The 17,377-nt window shown below is 41.1% G+C and overlaps 1 protein-coding gene across 4 annotated transcripts in view; it reads right to left on the bottom strand.

Annotated features, from left to right (window-relative positions):
* The window catches only part of KHDRBS3 (KH RNA binding domain containing, signal transduction associated 3), a 161,576-nt gene that overhangs the window by 87,136 nt on the left and 57,063 nt on the right, over positions 1-17,377 (bottom strand). The window lies entirely within an intron of this gene.

Raw genomic sequence — 17,377 nt, forward strand, 5'->3', positions numbered from 1 at the left:
CAGAAGGCAAGGACAGACAGCGTGGGTATCACGGAGAGCGGAGCAACGTGAGCCCAGGCAGTCAGCTTGGCTGTGTCCTAGGCAAGGGTCTGGAGCAGAGAAGTTCTCACGCTGTGAATACCAAGTGCACAAGCCCTCGGGCACTAAGGAGCTTCTCTGAAACAGGAAGGCGGCCAGCCTCCTGAAGCAGAGCGGCTGGGGCGGGAAAGTAAGAGGCAGAGTCATCTGTCTGGGCAGGAACCTGGGCTTAAATTGGTGTTTAAAATCCAGAGTCACTCTGGGTGGTTTCAGCTTTTCCTTGTAAAGAACAAACAAAGCACACAAGCGCAGGCACTGCCAGCCCTTTCCAAGATCAGCAGGCTGACAGGCCCGAGGCTGTGATCCCGACACCCACAGCCCACACGCTCTCTCGCCTCCTGCTTTCTCTTGTCCCACTCACCAAACTGTAGTTTGAGACCCTTCTTTCAGGCTGTATTCCCTGCAAGAGAAATGTGTCTTACTCAACTCTGAAATCTTCTCCAAGTCTCAGTCCTGGTCTTCGTTCTTAATAGATGTATGTGTGTGTAAGTCGCTTCAGTCATGCCCGACTCTTTGAGACCCCATGGGCTGTAGCCTACCAGGCTCTGCTGTCCATGGGATTCTCCAGGCAAGAACACTGCAGTGGGCTGCCATTCCCTCCCCCAGGAGACTGCTGCCGCCCCAGGGATAGAATCTGGGTTTCCCCTGCACTGCAGGCAGATTCTTTGCCGTCTGAGCGTCCAGGGAAGCCCTGGCATATTTATACACACGTGCTTAGCCACTCAGTCGTGTCCCTGAGTGCCCATCTCCCACAGTGGCCTTGGGGTGACAAGACCTCGGCATGGCATGTGTCTTCTAAGATCAGAAAAGCAGAAGCTCTCAGGCTTCCTTAAAGCGTGGGCCTGGAAGTACACTTCTTGTCAGCTAAGGGAGCTGCAGGGTCAGGCCAGACTCAAGGGGAAGGGCACCTACAGGATATGAATGTGGGGAGTGGCCACTGGAGGGCGCACTCCCAGAGACAAAAACCACAAAGCAGTCATTTATCAAAAAGTGAAAGCGAAGTCCTGTCGGACTCTTTGCCACCCCATGGACTGTAGCCTACCAGGCTCCTCCCTCCATGGGATTCTTCAGGCAAGAGTACTGGAGTGGGATGCCATTGCCTTCTCCAGGGGATCTTCTCGATCCAGGGATCGAACCTAGGTCTCCCTCATTCCAGGCAGATGCTTTAACCTCTGAGCCACCAGGGAAGCTTTATTTATGAAAAAGGGAGGTTTTTATAGTCTCAAACCTCACAGTATTTTTCCAGGCCCAGTGATTACTTTCTACCTTCCTTTTCTTAAGAAGGGATGGAGGTGACAATCTGAGGGCAGAGACCCTGACTGACTCCCCTGTGTGCCTCAGCGAAGAGCAGCATGGGCTCCTGACAGGCAGGCAGCATTCCACACGCTGACAGCAAGTCCTGAATGCCGGCCAAGTTACTGTCCAAAACGCACCAATCTCTACCCAAGGCTTAAAGAATACGGACCCTAGACTGTACCACACAGGCGCAGATGCAAGGAGGCGTGTTTCTGGTATACTGGCCCTAACTGTCCAATGACATCTGGTAATTGCGCATCTTATAAAGGAGAAGGAAATGGCAACCCACTCCAGTGTTCTTGCCTAGAGAATCCCAGGGATGGGGGAGCCTGGTGGGCTGCCGTCTATGGGGTCGCACAGAGTCGGACACGACTGAAGCAACTTAAGCAGCAGCAGCAGCAGCAGCAGCAGCAGCAGCAGCAGCAGCAGCAGCAGCATAAAGTCTAAATGTTTATTTTAAATCCTTAAAAAGACATCTAAGAAAGACTGTAACATAAGGAGGTACTGTAAGAGATAAACAATGTAATTTATTTCCATAAAGGTAGGTCTAAAGTTGGATGTGAGAAATGAGAGGATATAATTTTTAAAAACTTTAAAAACGTTGGACAGGAGTGTAAAGTTTATTGAAGAGCTAAGAACAAGTGAGAGAGGAAGGAGGCGAGCGAGCAGGCCCACAGGCGCAGTCTGGGGTGAAGGCAGACCCAGTGTTCCCTACAGACTGCAATGGCAAGTGATCCAGATCTCAGGTTAGGTGGTCAAGAAGCACTCCTGGCTCACACACTACATTTAATATGTATATAAAGTGAATGCGTGTGTATGCATTTATATGTCTGTGTGCATGTGCGTGTGTGCACGCTCAGTAATGTTCAACTCTTTGCAAACCCCTGGACTGCAGCCCACCAGGCTCCTCTGTCCATGGGATTTCCCAGGAAGAACACTGGAGTAGGTTGCCGTTTCCTTCTCCAGGGGATCTTTCCAACCCCGGCATCAAACTCGCGTCTCTTCTGTTTCCTGCATTAGGGAGGAGTCTTTACCAACTTTGCCACCTGGGAAGCTGATGCTATGTTTATGTACATATTTATTTATTTTAAAATTCTACACCTGGCCTACCATTGGTTAATATTTCAATACTTACTTAGGTCAAGAGATTCGTCATTAACACACCAGATACAGAAAACCAGTCCCAAGTCGAGAAGACTCTCCTTACCCCCAGCTAGATGGAGCTGCCTGCCCTGTCCTAGCCTAAGCCTGCACGGGAACAGGGGGTGAGCGGCTCCCTTGTTTTCCTGTTTGCTTCAACTGCATCTCCAGTGGCCCTGAAGTTGCAGTCTCTTTGGCAGCAATTTTTGTATACTGAAAGGTAAGTTAACTAGGAGACGCAATCCAAGAGCCCATAACGAGACATATCTAGCACCTATGTGCCCCAACCACCGAGAGCAAGTGAGTGACTGCAGCCTGGCGGGAGCGCCCGCCACGGAGAATTCCCTCTTCATGCCAGGATCCTGTCTCACTGCCTGGCGCTCACATGAGCCAGGCAACAGTACTAGCCTGAACCTGGGTAACAAATAAAGCTTAATTTCTTGAACCAGACCATGGACTCTGGAGCCAGATTTCTTCAGTTCAAATGCCTGTGACTTACTAACTGTATAACATTTAGCAAGTTACGTAACTTCTCTGTTCTTTAGTTTTTCATATGTGAACAGGAGATCATGCTTCCCTCCTCCTAAAACTGTAAAGATTAACACATGAGAAGTTAATAAAAGTAAGGCCTGCGATGGAGAAACCATGGGCTACATATATTACAACACAAATTCTAGCATGTTTTTCTACCACCCATATATAAGGCTGGACTCAACATCCCTTTCTAGAAAACACCACCCCACATCCTCTCTCTAGACTTACTGGGAAGAAGAGTTACACTGTTAAGAAACAACATTCTGTTTGTCATCTCTACATTGACCTAATTACTGCACAATGGCAAGAATCAAAAGACAATAAATGAGGTTTGTTTTAACCTATCTTCTCTTGAAACGAAAGACCAGCTCACTGTTTTCATTAGCTTTACCAACCATTTTAGATTCCAATAATTTGGCCATTAACACAATAAATAAACAAACCCACCTTCTAGTTGGTATTCAGAATACTGATCTCATTTAAATTAAGTCAATGTCATAAATGCAAAACTCCAAACAGCGGTAAATCTAACAGACTGTGGACTGTTTCATTCACGTGAAATAGAGCACCCTCTTTGATAACCAAACACTTGTTTCTCAGGATGCTTAGTTATTGAATCGAGGTCTGGATTACTGACAATAATTTTCATGATTCTGATAATCACCTCTAAAAATAACAATCACTTTTACAAGGAACTTCAATATCCAACTTGAGTTTAAATTAATCATTCTTAAATGTTGAGGAGTTTAAAAACAAGGTAAGATCTTTTATAATGCAGAATACTTTCTACTATACATTCTACTTGCTTATTTATATCTCTCATAGGTCTTCCAGGGCTCCCTAGGCTATATAATATCTAATGCACAAGTACAGTACCAAAGGCTTTCCATGCTGGTCATCGCCAACGACTGCCACAGTCTCAGTTCAGTTCAGTTCAGTTGCTCAGTTGTGTCTGACTCTTTGCAACCCCATGAATCACAGCACGCCAGGCCTCCCTGTCCATCACCAACTCCTGGAGATCACCCAGACTCATGTCCTTCGAGTCAGTGATGCCATCCAGCCATCTCATCCTCTGTCGTCCCCTTCTCCTCCTGCCCCCAATCCCTTCCAGAATCAGAGTCTTTTCCAATGAGTCAGCTCTTCGCATGAGGTGGCCAAAGTACTGGAGCTTCAGATTCAGCATCATTCCTTCCAAAGAAATTCCAGGGTTGATCTTCAGAATGGACCGGTTGGATCTCCTTGCTGTTCAAGGGACTCTCAAGAGTCTTCTCCAATTCCACAGTTCAAAAGCATCAATTCTTCGGCAATCAGCTTTCTTCATAGTCCAACTCTCACATCCATACATGACCACTGGAAAAACCATAGCCTTGACTAGACGGACCTTTGTTGGCAAACTAATGTCTCTGCTTTTCAATATGCTATCTACGTTGGTCATAACTTTCCTTCCAAGGAGTAAGCGTCTTTTATTTTCATGGCTGCAGTTACCATCTGCAGTGATTTGGGAGCCCAAAAAAATAAAGTCTGACACTATTTCCACTGTTTCCCCATCTATTTCCCATGAAGTGATGGGACCAGATGCCATGATCTTGGTTTTCTGAATGTTGAGCTTTAAGCCAACATTTTCACTCTCCTTTTTCACTTTCATCAAGAGGCTTTTAGTTCCTCTTCACTTTCTGCCATAAGGGTGGTATCATCTGCATATCTGAGGTTATTGATTTTTCTCTTGGCAATCTAGATTCCAGCTTGTGATTGCTCCAGCCCAGTGTTTCTCATGATATACTCTGCATAGAAGTTAACTAAGCAGGGTGACAATATACAGCCTTGACGTACTCCTTTTCCTATTTGGAACCAGTCTGTTGTTCCATGACCAGTTCTAACTGTTGCTTCCTGACCTGCATATAGGTTTCTCAAGAGGCAAGTCAGGTGGTCTGGTATTCCCATCTCTTTCAGAATTTTCCACAGTTTATTGTGATCCACACAGTCAAAGGCTTTGGCATAGACAATAAAGTCGAAATAGATGTTTTTCTGGAACTCTCTTGCTTTTTCCATGATCCAGCGGATGTTGACAATTTGATCTCTGGTTCCTCTGCCTTTTCTAAAACCAGCTTAAACATCTGGAAGTTCACAGTTCACGTATTGCTGAAGCCTGGCTTGGAAATTTTTGAGCATTACTTTACCAGCGTGTGAGATGAGTGCTATTGTGCGGTACTTTGAGCATTCTTTGGCATTGCCTTTCTTTGGGATTGGAATGAACACTGACCTTTTCCAGTCCTATGGCCACTGCTGAGTTCTCCAAATTTGCTGGCATATTGAGTGCAGCACTTTCACAGCATCATCTTTCAGGATTTGAAAGAGCTCAACTGGAATTCCATCACCTCCACTAGCTTTGTTCGTAGTGATGCTTTCTAAGGCCCACTTGACTTCACATTCCAGGATGCCTGGCTGTAGATGAGTGATCACACCATTGTGATTATCTTGGTCTTGAAGATCTTTTTTGTACAGTTCTTCTGTGTATTCTTGCCACCTCTTCTTAGTATCTTCTGCTTCTGTTAGGTCCATACCATTTCTGTCCTTTATCGAGCCCATCTTTGCATGATATGTTCCCTTGGTATCTCTAATTTTCTTGAAGAGATCTCTCGTCTTTCCCATTCTGTTGTTTTCCTCTATTTCTTTGCATTGATCACTGAGGAAGGCTTTCTTATCTCTTCTTGCTATTCTTTGGAACTCTGCATTCAGATGCTTATATCTTTCCTTTTCTCCTTTGCTTTTCGCTTCTCTTCTTTTCACAGCTATTTGTAAGGCTTCCCCAGACAGCCATTTTGCTTTTTTGCATTTCTTTTCCATGGGGATAGTCTTGATTCCTGACTACTGAACAATGTCACGAACCTCAGTCCATAGTTCATCAGGCAACTCTATCTCTCAGACCTAGGCCCTTAAATCTATTTCTCACTTCCACTGTATAACCATAAGGGATTTGATTTAGGTCATACCTGAATGGTCTAGTGGTTTTCACTACTTTCTTCTATTTAAGTCTGAGTTTGGCAATAATGAGTTCCTGATCTGAGCCACAGTCAGCTCCTGATCTTGTTTTTGTTGACTGTATAGAGCTTCTCCAACTTTGGCTGCAAAGAATATAATCAATCTGATTTCAGTGTTGACCATCTGGTGATGGTCACAGTCTACATCCCATAATTAAATCATTCTGGCCCCACAGTTACTCTACGCTTCCCTCTTAACTCTGCTTGTTAACATCCTGAACTTATACTTCAGTTCAGTTCAGTTCAGTTCAGTCACTCAGTTGTGTCCGACTCTTTGTGACCCCATGAATCACAGCACACCAGGCCTCCCTGTCCATCACCAACTCCTGGAGTTCACTCAGACTCCTGTCCATCAAGTTGGTAATGCCATCCAACCATCTCATCCTCTGTCGTTCCCTTCTCCTCCTGCCCCCAATCCCTCCCAGCATCACAGTCTTTTCCAATGAGTCAACTCTTCGCATGAGGTGGCCAAAGTACTGGAGCTTCAGATTCAGCATCATTCCTTCCAAAGAACACTCAGGACTGATCTCCTTTAGGATGGACTGGTTGGATCTCCTTGCTGTCCAAGGGACTCTCAAGAGTCTTCTCCAATTCCACAGTTCAAAAGCATCAATTCTTTGGCGCTCAGCTTTCTTCATAGTCCAACTCTCACATCCATACATGACCACTGGAAAAACCATAGCCTTGACTAGACGGACCTTTGTTGGCAAACTAATGTCTCTGCTTTTCAATATGCTATCTACGTTGGTCATAACTTTCCTTCCAAGGAGTAAGCGTCTGTTAATTTCATGGCTGCAGTCACCATCTGCAGTGATTTGGGAGCCCAAAAAAATAAAGTCTGACACTATTTCCACTGTTTCCCCATCTATTTCCCATGAAGTGATGGGACCAGATGCCATGATCTTGGTTTTCTGAATGTTGAGCTTTAAGCCAACTTTTTCACTCTCCTCTTTCACTTTGATCAAGAGGCTTTTTAGTTCCTCTTCACTTTCTGCCATAAGGGTGGTATCATCTGCATATCTGAGGTTATTGATTTTTCTCCCGGCAATCTAGATTCCAGCTTGTGATTGCTCCAGCCCAGTGTTTCTCATGATATACTCTGCATAGAAGTTAACTAAGCAGGGTGACAATATACAGCCTTGACGTACTCCTTTTCCTATTTGGAACCAGTCTGTTGTTCCATGTCCAGTTCAAACTGTGGCTTCCTGACCTACATATAGGTTTCTCAAGAGGCAAGTCAGGTGGTCTGGTATTCCCATCTCTTTCAGAATTGTCCACAGTTTATTGTGATCCACACAGTCAAAGCCTTAGGGACTACATTTAATTCCACCTGTAATTCTTTCTCCAGAAATAGTTTTCCCTCACTCTTTTAAGTTCTTGCAGTGTCCATCTACCTCTCTTATGTTAGTATGGTCTTTACTCTCTATCATTTGGAAAAAATTTACTCTGTTTCTGCTGTTCAACTGTAAATCCCTGGAGAGTAATCAGGACTCTTATTTGATTCATCATCTTTCCTGCATAATGATTTCTCAATAAACACTTCTGCAATTAAAGTTTATTTTGCCCCAAATCAAATGGCACTGGTCAACATAGTTTGTATTGATTTTCTTTGCTGCAGAAATCACTGCAACACATTAGATCTATATAAATACTATTATTTAGATTTATTACTTTGCCAACCACAAATCACTAAGCATTATCGGTAGTGCTTGAGATTATCTGGTACTACACCATTGACTGTAATTTTAACACAGCATCTACTTTAATGGTAAACAGCCCTACTTATTTAGACATCAGTAACTCTGAAAATCAATCAAGTTAAATATGCAAGTAACTTCTTCAGGAGATGATACGGGGAAAATCACACATACAGAGAGACATGCAAGTGATACACCATCTGAAATCATCCACTTTACATGCTTTTTAATCTCTATGCTCAAAGCTGGATTATATTCTTTGGGCGGGGTTGTGGGGATGGGTGGACAACAAAACAAATAACCAATGAAGCCCATTTATACATAAATTTGAAACTGTTAATCCACAAAATCTCAGACTGCATAGTCTGCCTTCAAATGTGGGAAATGGGATGGAGGATTTGAAAGTGGATAAGGGGATATGACAAAGGACTGGTGAGGAATGACAATGGTCTAAATTAAGAAGTGGTAATGTAATCCAGAGAGCAAGCAATAATTTATAAGTAGAAATAACAAAATGCATGTCACTGCATTTCAAGAATCACCTAGGAAAGGTAAATGAAGAAGAAATTAATAGACAACAATGATGTGCTAGTTTTACGCATGGGCTCTTAGACACGTGTGCTATCTGTCACTCACTGACAAAGGAGCGCAGGGAAAGGTCCAGGTTTGCCCAGAAGAGGTATGAAGTTTGCTTACCGACACATCAAATATAAGAATTCCGCAGGATAGCGAAGTGGAGGTGGTGCGGTAGGCGTTTAGCCTGATGAGAGAGAGGGAGAAAGGGAGAGGACAGGAGAGAAGGGCGGAGAGACAGAGGAAAAGCTGTGCCGGACCTGGTGTCAAACAGGCCCACAAGGCAGAGCCGGGGGCCTCACCAAGTAGGCTGACTGCCACAGCTGCCCAATTCCCTCTGTCACTGTCTTGGGATATATACTAAATGTCCCTGGTTTCTGGTTTCTTGTAATTGTGTGTCAATCTCTTGTTTTCATAAAAGTTCATACTTTGGGCCATCTACTGAATTTCTGCCATTTTACTCCTGTGGGGGTGGGGGGGAATCCTTGAAGAGATGGGTTAAGCTCTGTTCATACTTCCTGTGTCCAACAGCACAGCTACGCAATTTTCAGTTGATTCAACCTGGAGGGCTTCACGGGGCCCAGGGCCAAAATAAGCAGTACAATAATATTTAAGACACCTAGGACAGTAATATACTGCTAAGCACTAAAATTGTGTTACCTTTTGACTCAGCAATACACTTAAGAGACCTATTCTCTATCACCTCTCAAAAGGAAGCAGTGATTAAAAAAAAAAAAAAAAAGACTGACAAAGGAAGTATCCATCACAGACTTCAAGTTCTTAATGTACTACACTGTGACCAAAGTACATATAATGGTAGAATTTCTAGATTTTAAATGCAATGAGATTGGTGGGGGGGCGGGGGGGGGAGGGGGTTGTGCTAAATACAACCAAAGTTTTTAATTACTCATTTGACTCAGATTCTTTACTGTCTAAGCCACCAGGGAAGCCCATAATAAAACAATAAACCTCTTAAAAAATGAATAAATTCTTTCATGAGCCCCTATATATGTATGGCTGTTTCTGAACTCCACTTAATGATTCTTAAGCTAAGGGGCTACTTTCTGGATCAATAACCAAGCATTTTAAAAGAGATTAAGGGGAAAGTCACAGCATGAGATTTGAAATTCCTTCACAATATTTTTTGAAAGCTATCATATTCACAAATATCAGCTTTCTAATTCTCATGACACAGGGGTGAGTATCACAAGATCTCAGGGGCCCAGAGAAGACCTCTGAGAAAAGAACAAAAGGAGCCTGGGAAGAGACTCATCTCTCCCTACAAGCACACTTCCCTCCAGCCCACTGTGAGATGCACGTGGTCAGGATGGGAGGGGCTGGCCTGGAAGGGGACCTATGCTCAATGAAACAAAGGCCTGTGGGCCCCATGCCTTCCCAATAAGGCTCTCTGCTCCAGAGCGGCCCTTCGGCTTCCCCACAGGGCCCCAAGATTTAATGAATGCTACAAGGGGCAATGATTGTTGCCTTATCACAGAAAAGGCAACTTTTAACACACCAATATGACTGTCAAATATTTACTACTCCACGAAAAATTTAAAGATAAGATGACTTCTATGAAATAGTCTTCCACCAGTAGCAGATTCACAGATTTTTATTTATCTGCAGTTCACTATAAGAGAAAAACATGAGCCAGTCTCAGCAAAGAAAGTTTCCTGAGCTTTATTTCAAACTCCAGAGGAAACATGCTTTTATATACACTTTTCTCTTCTCCCTCGACTCTTAACTGAAGAACTTCTTTGAGACAGTAAATATATCAAATTAAAATATGCATATAATAGGAAAAGATTTAATGTAAGAACCCATATTAATATAAAGTTACTGAAAATAATATGTAAGCATTAGAATGCTTTAAGAGATTAAACAACAATGATCAAATTACGAAAATTAATAAATTTCATTTAAATCTGTAAAGTTTAAACCAGTACAGTAAATCTTAAAAATCACAGTAATAGTACACAGGTATCTCCTAAAGTAACAATCTGGGGCATGTTTTTCCCCCCAAATGAGAATGTGTTTTTTAATCTAATTATAAAAGTGACACCAAGTTATTATTAAAACATTATAGTATAGTAATATGTAAAGTGAAAGTGAAAGTCGTTCAGTTGTGTCCAACTCTTATGACCCCATGGACTCCATGGAATTCTCCAGGCCAGAATATTGGAGTGGATAGCCTTTCCCTTCTCCAGGGGATCTTCCCAACCCAGGGATCGAACCCAGGTCTCCCACACTGCCAGCTGAGCCACAAGGGAAGCCCAAGGATACTGGAGTGGGTAGCCTACCCCTTCTCCAGTGGATCTTTCCAACCCAGAAACTGAACCAGGGTCTCCTGCATTGCAGGCAGATTCTTTACCAACTGAGTTAATCAGGGAGTCCTATGTAAAGTAGAAAACTTGTTAACAAGGGCTTCCCTTGTGGCTCAGATGGTAAAGAATCTGCCTACAATGTAGGGGACCTAGGTTCAATCCCTGGGTCTGGAAGATCCCCTGGAGGAGGAAATGGCAATCCACTCCAGTGTTCATGCCTGGGGAATCCCACGGACAGAGGAGCCTGGCAGGCTATACCGTCCATGGGGTCGCGAAGAGTCAAACAGGCCTGAGCAACTAACTACTTCAAAGTAGAAAACAGCATAGAAGCCTACCCTCCAGAAAATAATTGCTCTTAGGATTCAAGTTAGTTTTTTAAAAAAATAAATGTTAAACTAGAATCTTATCTGTTTCACATGTTCCTTCTCCTTTTTTATTTAACAGTATGATGGAAATGGCAACTCCAGTATTCTTGTATTCTTGCCTGAAAAATTCCAGGGACAAGAAGAGCCTGCAAAGAGTCAGACACAACTCACAACTGAACAACTGAGCACAAAGTAAAGACAATCTTACTATAGCAGTAGAGATGTATGTATAATGATATATAGAGATAAGATATAGCTCAATTTTATATAACAAATTTTTTAAGACTTTACACATGGTATTCCGACTGATAAAGTTTAAAATAATTAAACACCTGGAGAGCCACCTCAGACTCTAAAGCAGTCCCCATTGGCCAACCCTACCTTATACTGATATATAGAGTGACGGGGCAGTCCCTGTACACAGCTCCCGCATCACTTCACTTGTAAATCCCTAATGGAAACCTGCACATCACATTGCAGTTACCCTGCTTAGCCAAGGACAGGGCTGGGAGTGCCTCAGACGCCCTGCGCCCCATCTCCCTCTGTCACGGCCACCCCTCCCCCTCCCCGCCTCACTTCTGACCCCTCCCCTGCCAGCTCCTTCACAGCCTTAGGGAAGGCTTCTGAGACTGTCACATGATCCTGTATCCTTCCAGAGCACCCCAACACTGAGCTCCTCACACTGTATTATACTCATTAGGTGATTCATCTCTATGCCCCACAAAACTTAGAACTTCTTGTGCAAAAAAGCAAATTTTAATCAGTTTGTTTTCCAGGCACAATTCCCGGCTCAGAGGAGACCCTCCATAAATGTTAGGTATAGGAATGGATAGATGGGTTCAATGATGAAGAAACAGTTTATTAAAAAAAAAAATTCAATGTAAAATCTAAACCACCAGGCATTCAAGGTCCCCATAGATAGCATGCCTTGTTCCAATGGAGATTTGGCACTTAGGTTAATTCTTACATCTAGTCACTGTCCAGAACCAAGAGTTAGAATTTACCCACAAGTAATATGGAGGAGAATTTCTACAGCTTAAAGTCTTTAAAAAAAAAACATTAAACAGTGTTTGAGTTTCATACTTTACAAGCTTGCACACATACTCAAGAGAGCAAATATACTTTGGGTTTGAACACTTGAGGACTCATCTCCAATGCTGTGCCATTGAAAGAGTGTTGAATCAGTTCATTAAGAGAAGAGAAATTATTCAGTTAATGGAATCACATTAGATGGAGTTTCTCTGAACAGGTATGGTGCCCTTAATTCCACACCAAGCTGCCCGCCCACTGCTACTTGAGAGGGGTGAGTACTGCCGGCTTCCTCCAACTCAGCCTATTAACTGATACCAGCATCAAAGCTTTTCTTAGAACTGATGTGAGTGCTATATTAGCCTCTACACAAGGCTGGCTTGAGATTCAAATGCTCAGTTTGCTAAGCAGAAATATCCTTTTCTGCATTCTGAAAGAAGATTTCCAAGCTGCCTACTTCAGACATTATAAGGACTTGAAATGGACTCTGTTCTCTGTGAGACACAGCAATTATAATCTGTCTTCCCCTATTCTCCTCAAAGCTGACACTGAAAAACAACATTTGAGGTTTATTTCATATACTTAGCTCAAACACTTTCTGTCACATCATTACTTATACACAGCAGTATTAACTTCAGATTAAGCATTTGCTAGGCTATGAACTCTTCAGAGATGGGGACAGAGTCTCTGCACCTTTCCTCCTACTGCGTATGGTGCATATAGTCCACATCAAGCCTGGCAAATTAATTTATTAAAGTTCCCATAAGCCATGCTTTGCTTAGTAATTAGTAAGTCTATAAAATGTTCATAATAGTTTTCTGTTTACTAAAATGTATATCCTAAGTTTTTGCAAGTAGAGCTAAGTAAGTTCCTAATAGGCTGTCTATAGGTAAACAACTATAAACTCTTAAATGTGGAACAAAATACAAAAAGCAACCATCTAAAGTCTGTAGAATGCTCAAACTCAACGAGATTTTATAGAAGGGAGTCAAGACTTGGAAGAAGGGAATGGCCTGGGTGAATTTACTAACTGTAGAGCTTTTTAGCTGAGTAGCAGAGTTTGAGGCAAACACAGTGCTGAAATCAATGGGAGGAATGCTAGAAATGACAGTTAGACTTGGGGAGCCCCATATTTTGTGTATAAAATCTACCAATCATGTATGCCAAAAATAAATGTAAAAGTCCAACTAAGAGGTAAACTAAGTTCTGCATTCCCATCCAACAGTCTGCAGTCTGAATCCAAAAATACCAACCTTCCTCAAAGAAAGAGAACAGAATCCAGTTTCCACAGTGTAGTACAACGTTACAGTATACAATCCAAATATATATGATATTTGATTCATATATAAACATATATATTTGAAATATTTTCATACCACCAAACTCTAGGCCCAGATAGCTTCACTAGTAAATTCTATCTAATAATAAAGAAAATACAGCACCAAACTGACATATATTCTTTAGAGGGGGAGAAAAAGGAGGGGACACCTCTTCACTCACTATATAATTTTATATATATAAATATTAGTCTATGCATACTTTTATTATAAATATATATTTATGTATAAATATATTTACATAAATTTATATAATATTTAAATCACTATCACTATCACTATCACTATATTTAATTCCACTATCACTCAGGAATACAGAAGCATTTGAATCCCACAATGTATAAAAAGGATAATATATCACAACTTCACTTTCACTTTTCATTTTCATGCATTGGAGAAGGAAATGGCAACCCACTCCTGTGTTCTTGCTTGGAGAATCCCAGAGATGGGGGAGCCTGGCGGGCTACCATCTATGGGGTTGCACAGAGTCAGACATGACTGAAGCGACTTAGCAGCAGACTTTAATTCAGAAATGCAAAATTGGTTTAATTTATCAACACTATATTAACAGTACAAAGGAGAAAAATCTTGTGCTCATTTTAGTAGATGCAGAAAAGGATATTCAACAAAAGTCAGCATCCAGTCAGAATCAAATAGTCAACAAAGCTAAAGTAGAAGAAAACTTCAAATTCCCACAGCTGTTACCAAGCTTACTGGTAAAATATTGAATGTTTTCCACATTGATGTGAACAAGAGAAAAATGCCTAATCTCACCACCTGTACTCAAAGCATTGTACTAGGGATCCTAGCCAAAATAATACAAGATAACAATCAACATAAAAATTGGAAAGAAGTAAACTTGTTTATGCAGATAATATGGTTATGTACATAGCATACTCTGAAGATTCTATAAAACAATTATGAGAACAAGTGAATTTTAGAAAGGTAGCAGAATACAAGGTCAATATACAAAAGTTTCTATTAGAGGCAAAAAATTGGAAGAGAATATTTCAAAATATTCATTTTACAAGTTTTCAAAAGACTTAAAATACTTTTAGAAGTAAGTTTAACAAAAGACAAGATCTTTCCCCTAAAAGTGATGGAAATTAAATGGAAAGATACATCATATTCAAGGAAGGGAAGACTTAATATTATTAAGATGTCAGAGCTCCCTAAATGGATCATCAGAATCAATGCCACTGCATCATAATCCCAGCAGAATGTTCTGTAAAACTAATTCTTAAATTTATACAGAGTTGCAAAGGATATACATCCAAACAACCCTGCAAAAGGACAAAGTTTAAGGGACTACATTACCTAACTTCACGTCTTACTATAAAAAGCTGCAATGATGAAGACTGTATGGTACCGGCATAATGATCCATAAATAGACCAATGAAACAAATCAGAAAGTATAGAAATAGATCCTCACTTAACACAGTCACCCAATTTCCAACACAGGTACCAACAGAGTCAGTGGGAGGAAAATATCTTTCAACAAATGCCATTGAAAAAACTAGATATCCACGTGAAGAAAAAATGAACTATCTCATACTGTACACAAAAACTAATTCGAGATGTATCACAGATATAAAATTAAAAGCTATAATGTTAAAGCTTTTAGAGGAAATGAAAGAAATGATCATGTTAATGCTGGGAGCCAGCGTGAGGAATCCCGCCCATGGCAAAGGTCATAAGGAAGGAGGCTCGGCATACGCAAATGCGGGATCGAGCCTCAGGGGTCCCCCTGGAAATTCTCGGGCATCTACCTCCAAAACCAGAGTCTGCCTGCTTTACTGTGTTATGCTTTCCACCTACTCTTCTGACATTAACAGGGGGCTGTCCCCCTACCACCTTTTTCTGGAAAAAGTTAATTTAGAGCTTTTAGATAATAAGTCTCCTGGGCATAATAAGAGTGTTTCAATCCAAAAACCCTCTGATGGCTTTCTAGCCTACCTGCTGGACTCTTACAGGCTGTGCATGTGATTGTTTAAGACCTCCCGACCGCGAGAGGCACAGGAAGCTTAAAATATCCTAGGAATGTAGGGGCTTCTGAGGAGTCAAAATGATTAAAATAGGACTGATTAAGGGTTTCATTTGTTGAGCCAATACTTGCTGCCAAGTTTTCATATCTTTTATTTGTAGATATAGTGGTATATAGAAAAAACAAGTAGTAGCCCTGGTATTAGCAACATTTGATCTTTGAGTTAAGTACTTTCTTTGTTACAACCCACTGAACCTTTGTTCTACAGGAATGTAACTTTATTTAGTACTTTGAGGGTGATGCAGATTATAGAAAAAACACTTCAAGGGAAAATGAGTTTTCTGGTTGATAGACATTTATCTAGGAAAAGAGCCATAAAAATGTTAACAGGCTCCCTGGCCCGAAGATGATATAAAACCACCTGGGACCTTTTGTATACGGGAAGGTATGTAAGAGGAAAGCCTGGTCTCGATAAGGGTCAGGACTGCTGCCTCTGTATAACTCTGCATATTCCATTATTTCTTTATGTACAACTTGGGGTATATAAGTTGCTTTTGAAAATAAAGTTGTGGGTCTGGCACCGATGCTTGGCTCCCCCATGTCATTCTTTTCTCCCTTTTCTGGCTGAATTCCCATCTGGAGTGTGGAGGCTCACCGTGCCTACTTATTTGCCCTGGCTTCTAAGACCCATGCAAGAGGGAGCCCAAGGTGGGGCACCCTCCACTATTCAAGAGGGCACCGGTGGCCTACGTAGACTGTGAAAGTTCCTTGCCTTGGAACTTTATTGGTTTTCCACATAAACCAAGTTATTCAGCCTCTTTTCTCCACTAATTTTCCTACTACACTATTCTTTCCTAATCTCTCTTTATATTTCTAAATAAATAAGTTTTTCCTCGCCAACTCTGTCCCCCCTTCGAATTCTCTGGATCCACCAGGGCTGGACCCCGGCATTTTAACTTATAAAGGATTCTAACATTTGCTTGAGGTTGGCAAAGATTCCTTAGTTGACAGAAGGTAAAATCCTAAAAAAAAAAAACTTGATCCATTACATGTCATCAAAATTAAAAATGTATCACAAAACTCCATTTAGAAAATAATAAACAAGCCACAGGTTGAGTCAAATATTCACAAAACATATATCCACCAAAAGACATGATCCAGGAAATAATCTTTAAAAAAGCTCCTATGACTCAATGATAAGATACACAGCCCAGAGAGCAGAAAAAGATCTCAAAAGAGACTTCAAGTTTGAAGATATATAAATGGCCAATAAATGCACACCAGATAATTAATCATCATGGAAATACAAATTGATACTACATGAGAATACCAATACCCTATCAGAATGGCTAAATTTAAAGAGATTGACAATATCAAAAAAGAGTTTAGATATGGAATAACCAGAACTTTGCATGTGTTATTCTAGAAATGTCACAAATACAACCACTTCGGGGGAAAAAATTATGGCAATTTATTATAAAACTAAATCCACAGCAATTTAAATCTTAAGTATTTACTAAAAATAAATGAAAACATATGGTCACAGAATGACTTGCATGAAATGTTCACAGCAATTTAATTATAATAACTGAAAACTGCTCAGGCAATGGATAAGCTGTGGTATATTCAGGTAATGGATTATTGTTCTGCAATCAAAAGAAATTAACTACTAATGTATACAATAGTATGCATAAGTCATGTACAAAGACACGCAAAGAAAAAAGAAAGCAGAGAAAAAAGCATCAATTTAGGCCAAATCTAAGATGATCAAGATTTTATAATTAAATAGGATTTAAAAGTACTTATTGTAACTGTGCTCAATGTCATAAAAATCAAACTTCTTTCTGGAACAGATTATTAGAGAATTTTTTGAATATTTATGTGCCAAGCCCGATGCAAAGCATTTAACATGGATAATCTTATTTAATTCTTATCAACCAAGCTTATCTTACAAATGAAAAACTACAGCAGGAAAAAGTTGA

Source organism: Ovis aries, chromosome 9 (assembly GCF_016772045.2).
Source record: "Ovis aries strain OAR_USU_Benz2616 breed Rambouillet chromosome 9, ARS-UI_Ramb_v3.0, whole genome shotgun sequence".
In the NCBI taxonomy this organism is placed as follows: domain Eukaryota; kingdom Metazoa; phylum Chordata; class Mammalia; order Artiodactyla; family Bovidae; genus Ovis; species Ovis aries.